Source organism: Ovis canadensis, chromosome 3 (assembly GCF_042477335.2).
Source record: "Ovis canadensis isolate MfBH-ARS-UI-01 breed Bighorn chromosome 3, ARS-UI_OviCan_v2, whole genome shotgun sequence".
Classification (NCBI taxonomy): Eukaryota; Metazoa; Chordata; class Mammalia; order Artiodactyla; family Bovidae; genus Ovis; species Ovis canadensis.
Window position 1 is genome coordinate 218,197,913 of NC_091247.1, and position 13,667 is coordinate 218,211,579.

Sequence of the window (13,667 nt, forward strand, 5' to 3'; positions counted from 1 at the left end):
CCTCGCCGTTCAGCTGCACACCCCCTTCCCCCCCACCGCCCACCCCATAGCTCTAGAGAGCTGTCCATGGCATCTTCCCCAGTCACCGCCCCATTTCAGGTTTTCCTCCATGGGGACCACGGACCCCACCGAGACCCCCACCCCACCTCCCCTCTGTCCACCTTTCACAGTCCTGGGAGGCCTGTCAGCTCTCAGCCGACTCTGTCTTCCCGGACCCAGCAGTCCAGCAAACAGGTAACCGAGCTCCCCATGGTCAAGTCTTAAGAGACCACGAGGTGGGTAAGTTCTGGCCTTTGCTACTTGGGGAAATGGCAACAGCTGTCTAGCCCTGCTGGTCAGATCCAGTTTAGGCACCTCTGCCCCTGCAGGAGGCCAGGACAGGACAAGGTGGGGGGCGGGGGGCAGTCTCTGCTCCTTCTCTTCCTTTTCCTCCACTCCCTCCTCCAGGGCCCAGGAAATGGGGAAGTGGCAGCACACCAGACTCTCAGAGGGCTAGGGCAGTGATGGGATCGTCCTTGTGGGGAGGACTCTGCGGGGAGGGGAGGAGGGAAGGGAGGCTCTGTGATAAGGCCTGGTTCTTGGAGGCCCTGGGCAACCACCCCCCACCACCACCACGGCCAACTTCTCCCAGGACCCTGCCGGTTTAACGCCCCACTAGGGGCCGACCCGGGGTGGGGGTGGGGGCTGGGCAGCGAGCCCTGGCGGAGGCCCAAGTGGGGACTTACAGGCCGCCCGACATCTATCCATCCATCCGTCAATCCCCGCTCCTCGCAGGGACCCCGGGGCCAACCCCCAGCGGCCCTGATTCCCACTGGATTCGCCCCCGCTCTCCAAACGAGAGAAAGACCAACCCCAAACAAAGACCAGCGCAGCCGGCGGGGCGGCGGGAGAAGGAGCCCGGGCATTGGAGGGGCCGGGGGTGGGCGCTCGGGAGGCGGGGCGCGGCCGCAGGAAGTGCCGATCTCGATCTCGGGGCTGAGCGCGGCTGCGGTGCTGACCCGCCAGCCCTGTAGCCCCTAGCCGGCCGGCCCTGGAGGCCCTCGCTGCGGAGCCCGCAGCCGGTGAGTGCGGCGGAGGCGCGGGAGGGGGCCCGGCGGCCGCTCGCGACTCCAGGGGAGGGGGCTGGAGTTGGGGGTGCCCGGGGCCCAGCGCGGCGGCCCATTCTGGAAAGGAGGGGCACGCAGTCCTGGCTGCCCTGTCCCCAGCTGGCGTCCCCAGCTGTCCTCCCTAGACCGCCTGTCTGCACTTTGTGTCTTGGAAGGAAGCTCAGTGCACTCTGTCCCTCCTCCAGACGTCACTCCCTTTGTCCACCCTGACTCCTGGTGGCTCTTATGTGCAACCCAAGGTGACAGGTCGAGGGCCATCCCAGCTAGCACGGAAGTGTCCTTGGCTTAATGCGGGCCGCTGGCATGTCTCCTCCAGACATTGGACTGTTCTTGGCGCAGGAGTCGTCTGTCTGCTGGGCGGGCTGGTCCACAAGTCCGTGGGCGCATCTGTGTATTTGGGGTACGCGGCCCTGCAGGGCCTGTCATCCGCGTGTCCTGCCCCTTCCTGTGCGTGCAGCTGGCTGGCTTGTGTGGAAGGGCAGGAGGTGTGGAAGGGCGGGAGGTATGGAAGGGCAGGAGGTGTGGAAGGTTCTGGGTGTGTTGTTTTCACCAACTCTGTGTCCACACACATGACTTGGCTGGAGAACATGGAAGGGGCTCAGGAAGGCATCTCGAGCTGGGTCTCAGGGGCCGAGGGTGAGGGGTGAGTGCTGGTGGTCTCTGCGTGTGGACACACACTGTGGGGCAGGGTGGAGAGGTAAGGCTTCCTTGGTAGCTCAGTGGTTAAAAATCCGCCTGCCAGTGCAGGAGACACAGGTTCAATCCCCAAGTTGGGAAGATCCCCTGGAGAAGAGAATGGCTACCCACTCCAGTATTCTTGCCTGGAGGATCCCATGAGCAGAGGCAGGCTACAGTCCATGGGGTTGCAAAGAGTTGGAGAGGAAAGAGCTTCTGGAAAAACCCCAAGTGCCCTCTAGCTCCTGGACTCTTGGGGACACACCCTGGGTAGGTGGACATGTAGGGAGAGGCCGGGGCTGTGGGCAGCTGCGTTAGAGGTGGCTTTAGAGGCCTGAGTTTGAACCAGTGACCTGTCCCCTGCTCCTGTCATCCTGGGGCTCCATTGCTTTGGGTCTAATGAGTGCTGTCCTGCCCACCTCTCGAGGTGGCTGGCTGCTTAAGAGAGCTGAGCCCTGGCAGAGTGCTTTGACAGCAGGCAGGCTCTGACAGCACAGGCCGAGGGCTGGGCCGCAGTTCCAGCTGAGGATTTGGGGAGTGCCTGCAGGAGACCCGGGTTCAATCCGGGTCAGGAAGATCCCCTAGAGAAGGGAATGGCAACACACTGTAGTATTCTTGCCTGGAGAATCCCACGGACAGAGGAGCCTGACGGGCTGCAGTCCATGGGTCACAAAGAGTCGGACATGACTGAGCAACTAACATTTTTGGGGGCCCCCTCTGCGGGCAGTGGAAGGAGCTATCTTCTCACTGCTTCCCTGCATGTTCCAGAGATGAGAGTGTGTGCCCGACACCAGCCGTGATCCCCTGGAGTGTGAGGTTTGTGCAGGCCTGCCTGGGGCAGGCCCTTTGGTGTGGATGCCTCAGCAGCACACAAGGGCAACCGGCTCGATGGGTCCTCTGGGCTGTGCAGAGAGCCTTCTCCAGGCAGGCCGGGACCTTCACACCCACTGGCTGGCTCTTCTCCTGTGTGATCCCTGGGTGCAGCCAGGGCACCTTCTATAGCTCAGGCCAGGGAGGTGGCAGAGGAGGGAGCTCTCTGTCCCAAGTCACCAGCCTCATTTCAGCTCAGTTCAGTTCAGTCACTCAGTCATGTCCGACTCTTTGCGACCCCATGGACCGCAGCACTCCAGGCCTCTCTGTCCACCACCAACTCCCAGAGTTTACTCAAACTCATGTCCGTTGAGTCAGTGATCCCATGCAACTGTCTCATCCTCTGTCCGCTTCTCCTCCTGCCTTTGATCTTTGCCAGCATCAGGGTCTTTTCAGATGAGTCAGTTCACCAGCTTCAGGGTTCTCAGTTCTGGTCACAGGGGCCCCTGCCCGACACTGGACCTGCCGAGGAAACCTGAGAGGGTGTCTAGAGTCCTGAAAGCCCCAGACACCGGGGTGTGGTTGTGCTTTGTGGCCCCTGGATGTCACCTGTCACCGAGGCTTCTTGGCCCATAATAGCTGCTTAGGAAACATTGAGAGGAAAACTGGGCTCAGTCCAGCTCGGCTTCTTACCTGCTGTGTGACCTGGGAAAAGTCCCTTCACCTCTCTGGGCTGTTCCCTCGTCTTTGGTTGAGATCGGCATCTTTCCAGGTTACAAGTCTGATCTTGACTCACATTTCACATCCTCAGAGAGGAAGGGACCCTTTATCTAAAGCAGCCACCTCCTGGCTAAGTCACATTGCGCTGGTCTGTTTCCTTCCTAGCACCGTCTGACCCTCTCTTGCCAGCATCCAACCTCACGGAGAGCTTCGCTGAGGAGTGGCCCCGCCTGGGTCCTGTTACCTGCCGGCTGGCTCATCACGCCTGGAACCTGGTGGGTGCTCCAAGAGGCTGTGTCAGTGAGTGAGTGAGTGACTCAGTGAGGAGTGTGTCTTTCACCTTGTGCTCCTGGGAGCTTGTGCAAGAGCTGCAGCCCCATAGGCAGGTCCTGGGGCTGTGCACCCCAGCTCCAGGCTGACCTGAGTTACAGGCTAGCTTCTGGGTAGGACTTCCTTTGACTAAAGGGCCCTCCCACTATAATAAAGCTAGAAAACCATTGCATCCAAAGACGATAGGGCCCTTTCAATACCAGTACTGGGACTGGGCATATCCCATACTCGGGGAGGACCAGAGGCGGAGGTTCAGATGGTCAGAGCTATCATCCCACCAGGTGTCTCTGCTTGGCCATGGATTCCATCATATGGTTGATTTTTTGCAACTGGTTTAATTTCCTGAGTTTGGGTCAAGGCTAGTGGGAAATTGACCCTGCACGTTGTATGGCACGGGGCACTGAATCAGGAGGCTACAGCAGGCATCCCGGAGTGAACAGAATGCACGCTGATACTGGGGAACTACATGTGCAGGGGACCCTTCTGTCATTGTCCTCCCTTGGGTGTGTCCCAGGCCACCTGCCCGGGTATGTCTCTAGGAGATTGCTCAGCCTGGTTCTCTTGAGTAGTTGGCAGTGGAGAACACCCTTCTCTTTGAGTGATTCTTGAGCTTGGAGGCCAAGGTGGATGGCAGGCCCTGCCCTATATTTAAGCAGCCATGGGAAATGTCCCTCCTTTGTCTCTTCTTGTAAATTCACTTGTGAATGGCGGGGTGATTCCGTGTCCAGTGCTTTGCCTGGGTTCGGGATATAGTTCATCACCACCTTTGCTAAACCCCGAGGGCCAGGCATCAGTGGTTCACCCAGGGATGGAGAAGGAGGTCGAGTTGTTCGTAGGGTTGTTTTAGGTCACTGGTCAAGGAGGGAGACTGGAGAGAAGTGGACAGAAGGGACCTGAGTGCAAGACTGAGCCCTCTGTTAATTCCTTTGACCATTGACCTTGCTTCTTGTATGCGTCCCCCCAGGCTGACTTGTGGTTCTCGGGTCCATAAGGTTTATACTACAAGATGGCACAGGCAGAGGGCAGAGCCAGTGGCGGGGGGAGCCAGGGGTTTGGGGCGTGAGCCTTGGTCCTGAGAAATAATAAAGAGCCAGCCTTGACCTCTGGGCATCTAGTTGTGGAGGAGACGATGCTTACTCCCAGGAGGAGAGGAGAGAACAGCTGAGTGCAGACTGCGGAGGAGGCGGGAAGGGAGGCTCCCCCAGGCCACAGTGGGAGCTCAGAGAAGAATCGGGAAAGTCCAGCCTGGAATCTGGGCTCTGCTTTCTCCTGAGCAGCTTCTGTGACCTCACTAAGCCTCAGTCTCCTGCCATGTAAACAGAGGAGATGGTCTCTGGGTCGTAACCTGTATTCAAGTCGTAACCTGTATTCAAGTCGTTGAGGTTACCCAGCAGGCCAGCCCCACCTCAGGATTCCCCTCCAGCTGGGCGATTCCCCTCCCCAAAGGTCTGCAAGGAGGAGCCAGTTATATTCCAGAACTTCTGCCCTACTCCCTGTGGGAGGAGGTGGGTACGCAGATGGCCCTTCTTAAAGGCTTAAGGAGCTTTACTGGCAAATACCAAGAATTCAAGACCTGAAGAGATTACAGAGGCTCAGGAAATGTTATGGGAAGTTGCTCTGCCATGTCCCTGGGCTGCTGAGATCCAGAGTAGTGTTCTCAAACCCTCTCTAAAGGTAGTGGGGGTGGGTAACCCACAGTAGTCCTCACCCTCGTCCTGGCTTATAGATTCCTCCTCTTCTTTTTAAACACGGACCTTTGAAAGATGTTCTATCAGCCAAACTTCAACATAAGTGAAAATGTGTTTTTCTATCTGACAAAAGTAACCAAAGACCCACCTTTCTGTTTTGCTTCATTATGTTTTTAAAAAATATCAGCTTGTGTCATTTACTGACAAATTCTGTTGTGTTTAAAAGGCTCAGAAGGAGGACATCCTGGGTGGTCCAGTGTAGGGGGTGCAGATTCAATCCCTAGTCAGGGAACTAAGACCCCACATGTCTTGGGGCCAAAAATCCAAAACATAAAACGGAAGCAATATTGTAACAGATTAAATAAAGACTTTAAAACTGATCCACGTTTTAAAAAATCTTTTAAAATAAATTAATAAATAAAAATAAAAGACTCAGAAGAGGAAAGAACAAAGGACAGGAGTGAGCTGTGTGTGTCAGTTTGTTTGAGGTCTGGAACTGATTGCAAAAGCTTAATAAAAAAGCATCACCTCTTCTGGTTGATCGAGAAGGGTAGAGAAGGTAGCTGATCTCTGAAGTATATTGGATAGGTGAAGGCCCAAGTTTCTTGTAATACTGTAAAGAGATTTCTCTCTTAGAAGCCCCCTTCACAGACATCTATGAGAGTTCTCACATTCAGAAAATGATGTCCCAAAACCTGGTTGCAGAGTGCTATTGCGCCCCACTACTAGAGGATGGAAATTACATTCATAGTATTGACTTTCTGCTCCTGGCAACCAGCACACAGCTGGGCAGACAGTAGGAGTTCAGTAAATGTTCACTGGGCGAATATTTCAGGAAGGACTCATCAGCCTGAGACCGTGTCTCAAACTCTCATCCGGGACCTTAGTTCAAAAATCGGGAAAAAAGGACTATTAAAGGCACCAAAATATAAAGCCTTTTCCTTTCTTCCATGCCCTCTTTCTTGACTTGTCATGACAGGTTTTTTTTTTTTAACTTGCTTTTTAATAACGTTGTGAGTAAAGTCAACATTTTGAATGATTTGCATGAATAGTACCATTCACTTTTACATTGTTGCTCAGCTGCTCAGTCGTGTCTGACTCCCTGCAACCCTGTGGACTGCAGCACGCCAGGCTTCCCTGTCCTTCACCATCTCCTGGAGTTTGCTCAAACTCGTGTCCACTGAGTCGGAAATACCTTTACATTGGGCGGTGCCAGTTTTCAATGTAAATAGACAGCCCTTTAACTTGTATGTTGAGTCATCAATGTGACACAATTCTTATCTCACACCCCTTGTGTGCACAGGTATTTTATTATTATCAGGACAGTAGAAGTGGGGCACGAAACTGATTCAAACTGTTTTTATTTCACTTGTTGGCACACGCACATTCTATCAACACACTCCACTTTTGGCTTAGTGATGATAAAGGAAGGCTGGAAAAGAAGCTATGCTTGACCGTCCTTGCTCTTCCCCCGTGTCATCGTTTGCCGAGGAAGTGGGTGTCTCGTGCTGGAAGCAGCAGAAATCGGACAGGACGGGCCGTCTCTGGCTCCTGTGGTTGTTGGTATTTCTCAGAATGCACGGCTTTCTGTCGGCTCTGAACCAAGCTCTGGTTCCTGGCCAGCAGGGAGCCTGGCCTCGGGGGCTGCTACGTCGTCGACGTAACCCCTTACCTGTGCAATAAGCCCCCTATGTACGAACCTTCACATTATGAACTTTCACGGATGCGAACGTGCGTTCACACGTCCGATCACATAAGTTAGTTCCCGTGTCTGGGGTACACTGTCGCGTGCATGCATCCTCTCTAAGTGGGTGTGTATTTGTGTTCTTGGTACAGTGGTGCGTAGAGGACGGTGGTACAGTGTCTTTATTTCAAGCCCAGGATGTCTGGAAGCAAGTGTAAAGCCAGCGGCGATATAGCTAGTACTGCTGTAATTTTCAAGGTGCTGTACTGTAAGACTAAAAATGTTTCTTTATTTTTGTGTTTTTTAATGCATTGTTTGTATGAAGACTATTATAAAACCTATTACAGTACAGTACTATATAGCCTTTTGTGTTAGTTGGGTACCTAGGCTAACGTGATTGGACTTACCAGCAAATTGGACTTAACGAACGCACTCACAGGACCGAACTCCTTCGTATGCAGGGGGCTTCTTGTACTTGTTCTGGGCTCTCTGAACCCCACACAGCAAGAACGCCCTGGGATTCTGTGCTCACGGGACACCAGAAACACCAGGTCAGACGTGGCAGCAAGGAGCAGTGGGCACGTATACGATGTGTATCTCCCCGACGTGCCCACCATCCTGTGGGACTCCATGTACCAAGCACAAGTTCAAAGACAAATGATTAAGAATGCCGAGATGAAACGGCTGAGCATTAAACCAGAGGTGGGGCCTTGTGAAGCTGTACATGTTTCTGGCCCAGGAAGCCCAGGAGGACCCTCGTGTGGGTCACATTTTTGGATAGTGGCCCAGTTAGGGCAGAATTAATCCTTTAAGGCAAAAGGAGAAGGGGGCAGCAGAGGATGAGATGGTTAGGTAGCATCACCGACTCAATGGATGTGAATTTGAACAAACTCCAGGAGATAGTGGAGGACAGAGGAGCCTGGCGTGCCGCAGTCCATGGGGTCACAGAGAGTCAGACCCGACTTAGCAACTGAACAACAACAACAAATCCCTTAAAAGAGTGGGCCGGTCAAGTGTCCTCAGATCCCCATTCAAGGTTTATATCTTTGGAAAATGCTGGAGGCTGCCGTTTCCTTTCTAGGCCTCCACCCGTCTACTTGAAATCATTTACATTTTTTGAAAGTCAGCTTAGGTCATTCCACTCACAAGTTCTTGAGCGTTTTAAAGCCTCGGAAGAAAAGAACAGGAAAGGAGCAGAGGTGGGTGCTGTCCATTTCATCTGGGATCTGGAACGGATCAGAAAGCAAAAAGCCTCTAGGAGTTCTGAGGCCCATTCAGAGAAGCTCCCCAGCTGCTCCGGGCATGGCTATTTTCTGGCCAAAGCTGAGCAGATAAGTTGGGACAGGGGAAGGAGTGGCCTGATGACCAGGGACCCAGTGCCCTCAGGGCTGGAGAGAAGGGAGGAGAGGAGGGGCTGTGTGCAGGTGCCACGTGGCTCCACGTTTGGGGTGTGTTTGGCATACACAGAGGCTTAGGGAAGCCAGGAGTTTCATTCCAGAAGAAAAACTCCTCTCTCCCTGTGGGGAGGGAGGGTGAAACAGGAAGCTCGGACTAGAAGCACAGAGAGAGAAATAAATGCTCAGAAAGCAATGAGCACTTTCTGGCAGCTCTGAGCAGACCACTGAGGGCTTTTCAGTCACTGGAAATGGAAAGTTCCAAGCACATGGTAGGAAGCAGGTAGTGGTACCGTGAGCCAGAGGAGGAGGGTGAAAGGAAGCCTGCCCCCTCTTTAATGTAGAAGGAACACTGTGTTAGCGGAAACAGTGAGGATAACGGAAAGGTGAGCGGGAGAAGCCGCGTTTACAGGGTGCCTTCCGTTCCTTTGACTCAGCCTGCCTTCTACCTTGGTTTCCATTTACTGTGTGATTAATGCTGATCGTGAGTCGCCGTTTCCATCATTAGATTTAGTAGTTGCGTAACTGGCTGTCCTCCAGGGCTCTGCACACCATTTTTGGATGACCGGCAAGCTGAGGGTGATTTTTACCTATTTAAAGGGCCAAAACAAACAAAACACAAAGAATAGACAGCCGAGGCCAGAGGCCCACAAAGCCTGAAATGTTTCAACTGGTCCTGTGCAAAGACAGAGTGCTAGGCAGTAACAGTGAGCCCCAGGCTGAGATCGTGGACAGCTCAACACACCCAGGGTGTCCCCACTCTGAGATCCCAACGTTCAGTGCAACTCAGGCTGAAAAGCACTGCCCTGAGGCAGCAGTTCTCAAAGGGAGATCTCGACCTCCTCCAGCTGGTTAGAGATGCAGCATTCTGGCCCTCCTGACCTGCCAACTCAAGAACTCTTGGGCAGGGATAGTAAACCGCGTTTTAACAAGCCCTCCAAGGGATTCTGATGCACCTCAAGTCAGAGACCACTGTCTCTCTTACCCTTGGCCTTTCAAACCTAAACCTTCTTGTTTGCAGGCAAACGTCATAGATGGTTAGGTGGAGAGGGCAAGGTGGAGAGGGGTGGAACAGCGAGGCCTGGAAGACTCTTCCAAGGCTGCATGTAACTGTAATCATTACTTTATACACAACCAAGGCCCTAGGAGACACTAGTTCGGAGACACTAGTTTGATCCCTGGGTTGGGAAGATCCCCTGGAGAAGGAAATGGCAACCCGCTCCACTATTCTTGCCCGGGAAATTCCACGGCCAGAGGAGCCTGGTGGGCTACAGTCCATGGGGTCGCAAAGAGGCTGACACAACTGGGCGACTAAGCACAGGGCCCCAGGAAGTGACATGCAATGCAGGAAGCAGATCTTGGGACTAGAACACCACCACCATCGACAGCAATAATGTTATCCTTTTAAATTTTTTTTAAAAATTTTTTCGTTGTAGCACATGGCATGTAGGATCTTAGATTCCTGACCGTGGCTCTAACCGTCGTCCCCGGCATTGGAGGAGCAGAGTCTGTACCGCCAGGGAAGTCCCAACAATAATGTTATCTTTAATCAGTGTTACCATGAATAGCAATATTAGCTTTGGGCTCTGTTTTTCATGACTATGTGTATGTTTCTCTTCTAGTACACCTTTTAGAAGGTGCGCATTTGGTAAATGCAGAGATTTAAGCACACTTCTAAACCACCTTGAAATCATTTAAATAAACATTATACGTGCCTGGGAAGTCGGAAAGCTGTATTGCTGACCTTTGCATCATGACTGAGTGTGAATTCTGTTCTCTTAGCATCCCACTCCAGTGTTCTTGCCGGGAGAATCCCAGGGACAGGGGAGCCCAGTGGGCTGCCGCCTATGGGGTTGCACAGAGTCGGACACGACTAAAGCGACTTAGCAGCAGCAGCAGCATCCCTCAAGGGTAGACAGACCACTCCCACCCAGGGTGCTTCAGCCAGTTGCTGGCCCTCCAGTGATGTAGCACGTGGACACTGACCAGAGCGTCGCAGGGACCTGAGCCTATTGCTGTCCTGCTGCGTACCAAGCACCGTGTGAGGCATGCGTGCATGCTCGGTCACTAAGTCATGTCTGACTCCTTGCAACCCTGTGGACTGGAGCCTGCCAGGCTCCTCTGTCCATGCAATTCTCTGGGCAAGAATACTGGAGTGGGTTGCCATTTCCTCCTCCAGGGGACCTTCCTAACCCAGGGATGGAACACATCTCTTCTGCGTTGACAGGTGGGGTCTTTACCACTGAGCCCCCTGGAAAGCCCATGTGAGGGCTTAGCCTGTGTCATCTCCTACCATCATCACGGTGCAGTTATCCCCATTTTACAGCTGTGGATTCTGAGGCGCAAAGTTCAAGGCTTCCCCCAGTCCCAGGATGTCTGGCCTCAGCATTGGTGGGGGTGGAGGGAAAGCTCGCCCACGATCAGGCGGTATGTGGCATTTCAGTAAATCTAAGCTGGTGAGCCTGTGGACATGGAAACCAGTTATTTCCTTCCCAGTTCTCCCAAGCCTTGCCCAGTGTCCTGGGTGTCCTTGGAAGGGTGAGCCTTCTCCCTCCAAAGGCTTGCATGCACTGACATGCCATCTTAGAATTCAAGGATCAGAGGCGCATGGGCGACCAGAAAGAAAGGCTCCATCTGGGTTGTCAGGAATGTGGTTGCTCCCCGCGGAGCTGGCTGGGTCCTTCCATTCTTCCTTCCTCATTTAGAAAATTAATAGCCAGACTGGTAGGCAGATTTTATGTATCATCAGCATCAGCAGTAATGAGGCATCATTTTAGAGTGTTCACATCTCCAAAGTACTAGACCCTCCCTAGCTTCTGATGTCCTGGTGTTAGTGGGCTTGGTTACGGCCAGAGGCAGCGACAGCTCAGGGGTCGTGGTCATGGGGACAGCCCTGTGGGTCTACAGCATCGCCCCTCCCCCACCCCAAACCAGGACTGAAGATCAGAAATACAGGTTTGTGTCCCAGTTCTTTCCAGTCTTACCTGGTGAGAATACAGAAATGGTTTCCCTGGCCAACGTATGGGGATGAAGTGATTTCTAAGTGATTTCTCCATCTTCTGGACCTGGGATCTGCAGACAGCTTTCCAAACTTTAGGAACAATGGATAATGATGCTCCTGGTGATGATGTAATTGGTACCCGATTCGGGAGCCAATGTGGGCAATAGCTAGGGTGTTCTGATGCCAAGTCCGTTTCTATAACGTCCTCCCTCTGTAACTCATGAAACTAAAGCTCTTTTGGAAAGAATTAGGGTGACAGTACAGGGGTTGCTGGTTAGTTGCCATATGAGTGTGCTATTTCTTGGCCCGGAAAGGTCTAGCATCTCCAAAGAGACAGGTTTCTGTATGCTTGGCTCTCCTACAGGGGAGATTCTAATGCTTTGGTGGGGGGGCAAGATGGGGGATGATGAAAGTCCCTAGAAGATGCATTTTCACAGACCTGGGGATGAAGAAACATGATTTATTTATCAGGGAGCTTAGCAGCTTCCAAATGCTCTTCAATAAATTACGTCATCTCCTGGACTTAATACCTAGCAGATTTACATCCGAGTCCCAAAGTGAAAATTGGCATTTAGAATCGGATGCATGAGTGCCCTCTCTCGCCGCCTTGCACACACACGTGCACGGATCCACCAGTCTGTGTGCTGTGGCAGACAGCAAGCTGAAGCGGGGGGAGGTCTGGAGACCCGGGACGCCTGGCTTCCTCCCCAGCTTGGCCTCTGCTGCTTCCCTAGGGTCTCTGAGCCTGTATCTAAGACACGGCCTTTCCTGCACGAGTTCACAGTCCAGGTCTTGTCTGTACCCACCCAAAACAGACACCTTAACCTATTTTGGAGGGAAGTCATAAACCCCTTTGGGGATGTGCTGAAACCTATGGGATCCCCCTGCAAGTAAATGGCAGCATTTTTCCACACAAATTCAGGGGCCTCCAAGTTATATATCTAACTCCTTGGAAGCAATGGTCTTCCAAAGCCTTACCGCTAGGCCACAGTATCCCGTACCAGACGCAGTGCAGGCCCTATTTTGAAACCAGATGAGGAATTGCACCAATCCTCCTCTCTGGGAACGGAGATGGGTTACTGTGTCATTCAGGGCTTTTTTTTTTTTTAATTTCCTGGTGCCTGGAAAGGAGTGTCTGTGCCTTTCTGACTCCCGGGGAGTGGGAGTGGGGGTTGTGAATGTCCATCAGCATGACGTCCTGTGCATCATACTGAGGGGCTCTGAGTCACTCCCGCCCCCAGCATCCCTCCTGCAGTCTGGCTGGTCCTTAGAGCCACAGAGCGTCCAATCCACCATGGTCCCCTCGATGGAGGCACTGCTGCTGCTGGTGTGATGGGGGTGGGGTGGGGGCAGGCTGCATGTTAGCCACACTTCCTGGTCTTCGTGGTCACGCTCTCGGGGTCCTCACTCTCTCGCCCTTATAGGATGGAGGGGGAAACTGACTTAGGTACTGGGATGACCTACCCAAGGTCACACCACTGGTCAGGATAACGTGTATGTGACAGCGCAAGCCAAACACCAGAGAACCGCGGTGGGGGCAAGGGGGTGGGAGCACTGTTGTGGGGGCATCTCTGTCTGAAGATTTGGGCCCCCGAGTCAAGCCCAGTGGCGAGTCCTTGTTGAGTCTGAGAGCTGGGACCATCGTTGCCGGGGGACCTGAGTGCCTCCTGCACCCTCCAGGCTATGAGTGCTTCTTACACCCCTTCCCTGCTCAATACCCACAACGGAGGAAACACCTCCCCCCACCCCGGCATCCAAGAACAGCGCCACCGCGAGTTCCTCCAGCTCCAGTCTGAGCCTCGAACCCAAGCTTGGGAGGCCTGTGGGCCCAATGCTCCCCACTTCTGCCTGGGTCACTGGGAGACTGCGGGTATGGGGTTTTCCCTCCCCTCTCGGGGCCACATTCACCCAGCCCTTCTGACCGTCTGTGCGTCCCTCCAAGGCACTAGCACCCAGATGTCGGCTGGACCACTGATGGGTGGACGGGTGAGTGGCACACTGATGGGGAGACCTGCTCCAGATGCTCCCAGCCTACCCTGTGCCAGAAGGCTGGACCAGAGCCCACCAGCTGGCATCTCTGGCCACCGCCTCCTCTGGGCCTGTGTGTGGTGGTCAGCCTTTTTGCCCAGCTCTGGTCACCGTGGCCCCGGACTCCTGAGGTCCCAGTGCAGCTTCCAAAGACCCAGCCCAGGTTCCATCTCCTGGCTGAGTCCAGGGTCAGGACAGTGCAAGTCAGAAGTGCTGGGAGCTGCTGTGGAG

General features: G+C 53.6%; 1 protein-coding gene across 4 annotated transcripts in view; it reads left to right on the top strand.

Moving 5' to 3' along the window:
- Window positions 1-374: 374 nt before the first annotated feature.
- Window positions 375-13,667, top strand: part of TSPAN11 (tetraspanin 11) — a 71,526-nt gene continuing 58,233 nt past the window's right edge. For 3 of the 4 annotated variants that reach the window (XR_011255321.1, XM_069581495.1, XM_069581498.1), the window contains exons 1-2: window positions 883-1,061; window positions 3,477-3,586. The gene's annotated coding sequence lies outside the window, so the exon portion shown is untranslated. Of the gene's footprint in view, window positions 1,062-3,476; window positions 3,587-13,667 lie in introns of all 4 variants that reach the window. The other variant, XM_069581496.1, reaches the window with a different exon arrangement.